This window comes from Eschscholzia californica, unplaced genomic scaffold (assembly GCF_041429995.1).
Source record: "Eschscholzia californica isolate CP2 unplaced genomic scaffold, dmEscCali1.0.p SCAF_6, whole genome shotgun sequence".
NCBI lineage: Eukaryota > Viridiplantae > Streptophyta > Magnoliopsida > Ranunculales > Papaveraceae > Eschscholzia > Eschscholzia californica.
The window spans coordinates 12,060,154-12,070,183 of NW_028238483.1; the positions used below are offsets into that span (position 1 = coordinate 12,060,154).

Sequence of the window (10,030 nt, forward strand, 5' to 3'; positions counted from 1 at the left end):
GGGTATGGAGATACAGAGAGACAGATTTGCCGGGAATTATTCTTGTCTCAGAAAACGTACATCGAGAAGGTGTTGGAATGTTTTGGTATGGCTGAGGCAAAACCTGCCAGTACTCCATTGGCAGCACACTTCAACCTTTCGGGTGAACTTTCACCGACAACTGATGAAGAGACAGAGTACATGTCTCTGGTGCCTTACGCAAGTGCAGTAGGTAGCATTATGTATGCTATGGTGTGCACAAGGCCTGATATTTCACACGTTGTTGGTGTAGTTAGAAGATACATGGGTAGACCTGGGAGAGGTCATTGGCAGACTGTGAAATGGATACTACGGTATTTGGGATGAACTGTAGATATTGGTCTGATTTACGACAGAAGGGCTGACACTTCTTGTTCGGTAGTTGGATTCGTGGATTCAGATTTTTTAGGAGATCTTGATAGGAAGAGATCGCTAACGGGCTATAAGCTCACTCTCTATGAGAGTGCCATTAGTTGGAGAGCAATGCTATAGTCGGTAGTAGCCCTGTCTACAACAGAAGCTGGGTACATGGCAGCAACAGAGGCAGTGAAGGAGGCAATATGGTTGAGTGGTTTAGTTGGTGATTTGGGTCTGAAGCAAGAGGTGACAGAGGTCTACTGCGACAACTAGAGTGTGATTTATTTGACCAAAAATCAAATTATCACGAAAGAACTAAACACATTGACGTCAGGTATCACTTTATCGAAGACGTGATTGAAGAAGGGAAGATCACGATGAAGAAGGTGTCCACGGCAGAGAATCCAGCGAATATGTTGACCAAGGCAGTTACAACTTTCAAGTTTAATCATTGCTTAGACTTGATTAGGATTTCAAGATGTTGAGCCCTTTGGAGGGCAAGCCCTAACAGGGCTGAAGCGACGACGGCTCAGAGGCGCTGAGCTATGATGGTGGCAGACTTAAGTCAAGAGGAGCATATTCAAGTCAAGGTGGAGAATTGTTAGCAGTGGTCATTGCCTACCGAGACCGAAGGTCTCAGCGCGGAATTTTGGACTTGTTAGCGGAGCTGATTACTAAGACAAGGCTGGTAGGCGAAGTAGGGCTCCGAGACAGAGCTGGACTCCGAGACATAAAATGTCGCGCCTTTGTCACAAATCGGTGAGGGGTGTGTCGGTGGGGTTAGGGTTTTAGTGGCTATATAAACTAAAACCTTATGAGATATCGTTGTCGAATTCTCACAAATCTCTTGTGTTACTTGTTTGCTTATCATAGTGGAATCATCGTGCCTTTGTCACCGTGGAGTAGGTCTCACCAACCGAACCACGTAAATCTCTTGTGTTCTGTGTGATTGTTCTTTATTTCATATTGCTTTTATTGGATTACTCACTTTTGCCATAACAGCATCTCTTCGGGCCTAACGGTCTTGTTGTCTTGAGACAGGTTGACTTAAAACTTTTAGTATGTGCTTAAATTTTAGTTTTACTTTCTTCTTTTTGATCAAAGATAGACGTTAAAGTAGAAGTTCGAAAGAAATTTTTGAATTTCTAAGATTTATGCAAGCATGTGGAGTATCTTAATTCAACTTTGTCGAATTATAACATGTATGTCAGTACTTGCTGAAATGGCTGAATATTTAGAAATTATCCACTAACCAACATGCCGAAAAGCAATAAGACAATAAGTACTATTGGAGAGAATAAACTCACGACTTAATCCTATCATATTCTTAGGACTGTTCATCGGTTGGATAACCGAAATTTTCGGTCTATACATAAACCGAACTGGAAGTCTCGGTTCCTGTAAAGCTCTAGCCGAGCCAAACCATCGGTGGATCGGTTCAGTTATCCAACCGAACTCTAAATGGTCGGTTTGGTTCGATTGGATAACCGAACCACCTGCTGAAATTTTTACATACACATTTCTATTTTCCAACATATAAGCCTACTGCAAGTTATATTCTCCGACATATAAACCTGTTGCAATTATATACTTAGAAATTCAAAACGTAGGTTCCCAACCATTAAGTCACAAACCATTAATTCTAGGATCTAACGTAAGTTATCAACATTCGAGTAAGATAAAGAAAACGATAAACATAGATTCAAATTAACAAAAAAGGTTCACAATGTAGATTTTTCAATTCCTCCAAGTCCTTTCCTTCCTCTGTTCCTCGTACTAAAAACGTTCCTTCCATTCTCCACATCATTTACTTCTTCCACATGCATTAACCTACAATATAAACAAACACAAAAGACATTATATTCCAATTCAAATATGACAAATGCAAATACGAAAATAAAAGATTAGATTGCAATATAAGATTGTGAAGTTGTCTGATTTACTGATTATATTGACATCAACTCATAGCTCATCATCAAAATCAAGATCATCCATATTACCCGAGACACCTGAAACTGAAATATAATATCAACGATTTAGAGAATAATATAGCTAAAACTTAAAAGAAAGACAATTATAAACACAAACGAATATCGCATTACCAGACTCAAACTCCTCAATCTCATCCATGAAAGCTCGAAATCAAAATTGGAAACTTTTCGTTATATTCTTATCAAGAAACAAAATCAAATCTCTCTCTCTCTCATAATTTCCATTAACAACTACAGAAGGAACAGTTAAATTTACCACAAAACAGAATTATATAGATCACCATAAATTCAACACCTACTAATATCAAAGATCTAAATCAAAGAAAAGAAAAATAGTAGATCTCAAATTTGGCAATATAAAGAAAATTTTGTCATATTTAATGAATAAAAACATTAAATGTCAACCCTAGATTTAGTAATCATCATCTCAACAACAAATTTATAACTAAAGAAGGAACAGTTAAATCTATCCCCTTCCTTTTCTTTTCTCCTAACATATGATAAATGCAAGTAAAACAAGTAACTTCCACAGATCTTGTGTTCTATAGAGAAAACAGTTCAATTCAATTCATTTCATGGTCTTAAAAGATAAAACATTATCACAGATAAACCTAAGCGTCCAAAACCAAATTCACCTTGTTCATCAAGGGTCTAAACAGGTCAGATTCATCAACCTCATTATCATTATTGATACTATGGAATACCAGGTGACATAAAACCCTTTGGATATAATATCTAACTCTTTATATTAAAGAACACATAATGGATGGAATTACATATATCTTGAATCTTTTATCCAGTTAGACTGATTATTTTGTTATTCTATCAGGTTGTGAGACGAAGATGAGTAAATGATCAAACTGTTAGATAAATGATATGAGAGGGAGAAGAGTTGTATTGATTGAGTGTTAGATTAGCTATTACATCTTTGGCCCTTTATATAGGCTCTACAAGAGAGTCACAATATTAGCCCATCCAATGTGGGACTATTCATCTAAGACATCCATAGACTATCTATTCTCTAACACTCCCCCTCAAACCAATGTACTTATCAAGATATTGATAAGTACAATGGGTTGATACAATAAATCCTTACTCATTACAATAACTTCTAAACACAAAATAAAATAACTTAAATGCAAAACAACTTTTGTTCTTCTCTTTTACTTCGTTGGTCAATGGTGACTTGACTTCCTCCATACTACTCCCCCTCAAACTGATGGGACTTGCAAGTGTGGAAGATCATGAGTTTGAGTAGATTTTGCCTTGATGATGTTTCATTTTTTTTACTACTAATGTTGGTGTTGTTTTAATGTGTGTGCTTGAGGTAAATAAGATGTAGAATAGTGGTAGGTTGACCCACTTGGACTTTAAACAAAAAAGAAGAAGCATGATAGCTAGGCCCACTTGAGAATGAGAAAGAAAGATGAAAAAGAGAAAAGCTTAAAAGCTTAGCTTACTTGGGCTTGAAAGAGAAAAGATAAAGAGCATTGGTTGCTTGGCCCACTCGGACTTTAAAAGAGAAAAGATAGAAGCACAATAGCTTGGCCCACTTGGGCGTAAATAGTTGAAAGAGATAAGCTTAAGCTTGGCCCATTTGGGCTTGATAGAGAAAAGAAAAGCTAGATAGCTTGACCCACTTGGGCATGAGAAATGGAGAACAAAAAAAACATTGAATGCTTGACCCACTTGGGCTTTTAAGAAGAAAGCTTGTGAGAAATTTAGAGTGAGAAAAGTAAAGTATGAAAAGGGATTTTAGAGGCACACTTGAAGACTTAACCACACAACAACACACTTAGTTATAGGCACCACAATTACTATGGTCCATTTTTTTAAAGCACCAACAGGTTCTTGCATCATTCTTAAGGGCAAATCAGGAAAGAGGCCCAATAATTTTAAACTTAATCAACCGAAATCTTATGGGCACCCACGTGCTAAGGAATGGAAACCCTAAGTCTCCTTCCCCATTTTGTCTACCACTGAACCGAAACCAGTATGATCATAAGAATCGGATCATGGGCGCCAACAGGAAGGTTCATCAACACAGAGAACATCCCTCATTACGCCCACATCAACCTCCAATTTAAACACATCCAAAAAGGATGCACAAGTAATGTCACCACAAACCAAAATAAGAATCAAACTATCCCACCTACAATTCAACTTCAAAAAAAAAAACATTAATATAATCTTGAAAAACTCATTCAAAACTTCTGTAGAAAGTAAGAAATTAAGAGAAAATCCACTCCACTGTTTAAACAGTTGGGAACCATTGAGATCTAGAAAATAAAGATTGAGAAGATTAAACTCATCCCACATGATTGAGAAGACATTAGATCTAGAGAGAGAGTGGAGAAAGAAAGGTTTACATAAAGTGGGAAGAAGGTGTTATAGCCACCAAAACAGAGAACCCATTGACAAATAGAAGAGAGAGAAAATTAGTAGTAGTAGTAATAAGAGAAGTGGGTAGAGAAGGAAATAGAGATGAAGGGATTTTAAGAGATGAGTCTTAAGAAATGTAAGTGATGATATTTTATGGGTAATCATTCCATGAGAGAAAGAGAGCTTTTACATTTGGGATCTGAAAAAGCAAAATAAGCCATTACAAAATCTAAAAATAAGAAGAACATTTGGGTTGGATTTTGGATCCTGTGTTGAGGTTGATTTTGAAAGAGAAATTAGCCATTAGAGAAAGAAGCCATTACATTTGGGTTTGACATTGTGGGTTTGAAAGAAGACCACCATGAAGATTGAACAAAATATAGTTGTTTGCTTTACTCTTTTAGATCTTCATCTCCTACTATTAATAAGTAGGGATAGATAGATCTAAGAGTTAGAGATTGATCTTTAAACCTTCAAACTTCAATGGTGAAACCCATACATTGTTGAAGACTTACATGAAGACTCAAAATCTTTGAAACTAAACTTGACAACTAAAAAAAATCTACCTTATTTAGATTGAAAAAGTAAACTAGAAAACTATTCGGGTAATACTCCGACAATACTCCGGCGGACGGTAGCCATTGACGGACTACCTCCAGCGGTTAATCGGAAATCCAAGGATCGAACTCGCTAGAGTAACAATGCTCTTGATACCATGTTAGATAAATGATATAAGAGGGAGAAGAGTTGTATTGATTGAGTGTTAGATTAGCTATTACATCTTTGGCCCTTTATATAGGCTCTACAAGAGAGTCACAATATTAGCCCATCCAATGTGAGACTATTCATCCAAGACATCCATAGACTATCTATTCTCTAACACAAACCATAGAAACTAAATAAAATCAAGAACACCAAAGCATAAACAAAGAAATAAATGAAGGAAAGGAGTAAATCTAGAGAGAGAGAGAGTTGTGTTACCTCTTGGTTTTGAAGAGAGAAATTGGAGTTGCAGCTCAAGAGATATGGAAATGAGTAGATGACAGAGAGGTAGAGAGATGAGATTTTTTGCTTAGCGTTAGAAGAAAAGATGAGTTTTTTTGCTTAAGGTTGACTGTTCGGTGGTAAACTATCGAATGGGAGGGACTAGGGAGAGCAAAAATCTTAGGGTTTGTTTGTTTTAGAGTTATTGTTGTTTTGATGTGTTAAATATGGGTTAGGTTAGGTTGCTTCAACTATCCGGCAACCGAATCCATAAACCGATCTGAAGGCCTCCGTTTTGAGTTTTTTATAGCTGAACCAATCAGGAACACTTTTGGATTAATTCGCGAACCGTCTAAAATCGTTTGCATCGGTTTGGATCGGTCGGTTCGGATACTGAATGTTCACCCCTACATATTCATGTCATCAGAAATTTCTGTATTATGCTAGCACATATTAGAGGCTTATCTATTGGTTTTTGTTGTTTTAGAAGCATTTCTTAAACATTGTTTATTGATGTTTGAATTTGTGAGTCATTGTTTAGAGACATTGTTTTAATATTTTTCATATTTGTGACTCATTTATTGTTGTAGATGTTTTGATCTGCATTATTAGTTTCATTTGACATGGCAGGACATTTGTACGAAGAAAGATCAGGGATCTTGATAGAGGGGTTTTTGCCAGATGTTGCGGAAGGTTACATTCGTTTCTTGTAGACAATAGTTATTCTGCATATTCAGCTTGTAAATACTTCACAAGAAAAGTAAGTTTTTTTATTGTAAAACAAATTAAGCTAATCAACCTTTTTTAATAAACATATTTCACTACTTTTTGAGATACGTAAGAACTAAATAAGCCAACTATCCGTAAGCTGAAAAATGATGTCAACCTACTTGATCTTCCTGCGTCTTTTCATTCCCGTCCCCGGTCTAAGGATTTTGAGATCATTATGGGTCGTTGGAATGGAAGCAAACCTGAGGTTGTATTGGTTAACGAAGATCGTGCGGTTGATGATTTTGGATGTATCGGTTCCGGTGCGAGACTTACACACCCTATTTTAGAAAGACTGATTATATTATAAATTCAACCATTGGTTTTATTTACTTATTTCTTATCATAGCGCGTAACATGAGTGTTAGACAAGGAAGTGATTTATTAGTCAAAGCCATTGTCAAGGCATCACCGGAAGACCAGTGTCTAATTTTTTTTTTTTGTTGAAATAGTCAGTGTCTAATTACAAAGATATTTATGTTTTCCGTTTTTTTGGCAGTTTGGTGTCTCATGGTGTCTCAGGCAGGATGGTTAGCTTCATCATAACTATTAGGGTTTTTTTAGAGAATGACCCCCATTTATTTAGCTATATTAGGGGGACACTTCTAAAAACATTTTCGTTTAGGCGTTAACCCCCAAAGCTCATTTTCCGTTCATATAGCTGTGAAGTAGTGCTCGTGCGAATCACATGCTCGCCTACTGACCAAAATACCCCGTTCTAATTTTTAGTATATGGCCCCATTTATTTAGGTATATTAGGACTACACCCCCGACCAAAATACCACTTGGAGCTTCACAACCACCTATTTCTCAAGTATCTTCTTCCTCTCAACCACCAACTTCAAAATCTGTAGTATTTTCTTCTTCTTTTGGAATAAATGATGCTTCCAATATTAAAATTTTCACTTTAAAATCCAGATTTTTCTTCAGTTTGTGGATCTGCTGAATCTAAGCAAATGGGTTCTGGTTCCAATCTGGAGTTCATTTCAATCTCTTGTTTTTGCTCTTCTTTATTGTCAACTTAGGTTCTGTTTTTTGCTCTGAATCTTGGTTAGTTGTTGAAGGAGAATCTGAAAATCGATTTAACATGGATAAATTTCTTCCTCGGTTTCTTTTTCTTTGATTGCTTCTCCTTCTTCTTCAATTTCTTCTACTTATATTCTAGATTTCAATTCTTCTCTAGCAAAATCTTCTAAGATTTCATCTTTTCTTCGAAACCCATGTCTAAGAAATGGATACCAACTCCTTAAAACAGGACTAGAAGATTCAAGATCAGATTTTTGTGAGAAACAATTATAAAACTGAGACTTTTGAAACCAATTACACCATTTTTGAGTACAACTACTACTAGTTGTTCTTCCATTCTTTTTTGGGTTCTGTTTGGTGGATATTATAACTTGAATTTGACCTATACAAGTAATTTTTGGGTACAACTACCTTGGACTGGTAAAGACGCGCTCCACCCTATCATCAAAGTACAAGTGACACCTCGGCTAGAGTCACTCGCTGATTGGCTCTAGCTCGGGGAGAGTATGACCAATCTATAGCCGAACATCAGACTTACGAGACAGAGAACGTAACAAGGGTGAACCAACCGGAGTCACTCGTGGATTGGATATAGCTCTGGCCTTTGGATATAGCTCTGGCCTTTGGCTAGAGGTGAGCATGACCCAGTCTATGGGCGAACCTCAGAGTTAGTGGTTCGACATGTAACTAGGGTGATTCAATTGATCGTGAGATGGGAAGGTATTGGCACGGGATAAACTATTCGAATGGACAAAGTATTTTGGTTTGGGGTGTAGTCCTAATATAGCTAAATAAATGGGGGCTATAGACTGGGTCATGCTCACCTCAGAGTTAGTGGTTCGACATGTAACTAGGGTGATTCAATTGATCGTGAGATGGGAAGGTATTGGCTCGGGATAAACTATTCGAATGGACAAAGTATTTTGGTTTGGGGTGTAGTCCTAATACAGCTAAATAAATGGGGGTCATACACTAAAAATTAAAATGGGGGTATTTTGGTCAGTAGGCGAGCATGTGATTGACACGACCACTACTTCACGGCTATTTGAACGAAAAATGAGCTTTGGAGGTTAACGCCTAAACGAAAATGTTTTTAAAGGTGTCCCCTAATATAGTTAAATAAATGTGGGTCTTGACCTAAAAAAAACCCCAACTATTATTAGGTAAGTAAGAAAAGAACCAACTTCATTTAGGGAAGTCTTGCATAGCAATATACTCTTAGTTACTTCTAGTAGTTTTGTGTGACTCAAAAATCTGTAAGACGGGTGATAGAAAATCAAATCTCGTACGCATATATTCATATTTTGGTCTGTGAAGATAGATTTTAGAAAGGGCCGCGGCTTTGGGGAATAAAAAAAATTCTCCGGGGAATAAAGATTTTAGTCAATAAATATAGGCCGAAGGACATATTTCTTTTTTAATCCAAAAATGGGCTTGATCGAACATTGCCCCTTAATCATCATCTTCTTACTCCCTATCTCTCAAACATTGATCAATCAGCCACTTTGATTCCAAATTGAACTCATCAACTGAGTAAAACCCATTACTTGCTTCCATTTTTTCTTCTTGAACTATGAAGGATCTTACTTCTATTCACTAATTAAATCTTCCATTGTTACCCGTTCAAAGATTTAGGGCTAAAAAGTCTGAATTGAACTGATAAGTTAGCATTCAGTTTAGCTGATAAGTTAGCATTCAATTTAGTTATAGAAACGGCATGCTCTGTTATCCCTTTTACCATAATCTGGTTTCACCATCATATACCCCATCTTAAAAATCAAACACCAAGATCAAAGCTTACTAAATGGTGCCCTTGTTGAATAAAAAAAAAACCAGGGTGAATAAGAAGATGAAGAACGTACACAAATGAACCAGATCCCAAACCCTCCCACCCTCTCTTACAGGTAGGTAGCAGAGAAATCAGCAAATCAACTACCAATCTCACAACCTTGATTGAGAAAAAAACCACCAACCCAGATTAAATTTTGACAAATTAAGTGAAGGGTAAAGATTTAATAGTCTTGAATCAACCCATGGAAGAAGAAGAAGAAGAAGGATTGGTATATATCGTGAGAAATAAGAGAGGGAGGGAGACCGGGAAAAAGATAGATAAAGACTGGGAGAGAGATATGTCTACAACGAGAGAAATAATGAGAGCGATCTCCAATGAAAGAAAGAGAGTAACAGTGATTTAGAGAGGAGAAGGGAAAAAAGAGAAGAGGTGGCAATGGTGGTCGGAATGGTGGTGGTGGGAAGTTGTTGTGGTGAAGGTGATAAAGAGGATGAAGATTAGGGGGCAATATTTGATCAAGTGAGTTTTTGGACTAGAATAAAATATTCCCCCGATAATATACAAAAAAACATGAATTCCCTAGAGAATTTATTCCCCAGAGATTATTCTTTATTCCTCAAAGCCGCGGCCTTAGAAAGAGTGGTATTTATGTTTGCGTCTGAGACAATGGTGTATTAGATGAAAGGTTGTTTGTGAACAAAATGTAATAGAC

At 36.8% G+C, this 10,030-nt stretch overlaps 1 long non-coding RNA gene across 1 annotated transcript; it reads right to left on the minus strand.

Moving 5' to 3' along the window:
- Positions 1-1,932: 1,932 nt before the first annotated feature.
- On the minus strand, positions 1,933-6,273 carry LOC147531756 (uncharacterized). The gene is made up of 3 exons (XR_015228075.1): positions 5,730-6,273; positions 2,319-2,390; positions 1,933-2,205 (listed from the first exon to the last, which is right to left on the minus strand). It is a non-coding gene; the product is annotated as an uncharacterized LOC147531756 (long non-coding RNA).
- Positions 6,274-10,030: the final 3,757 nt, after the last annotated feature.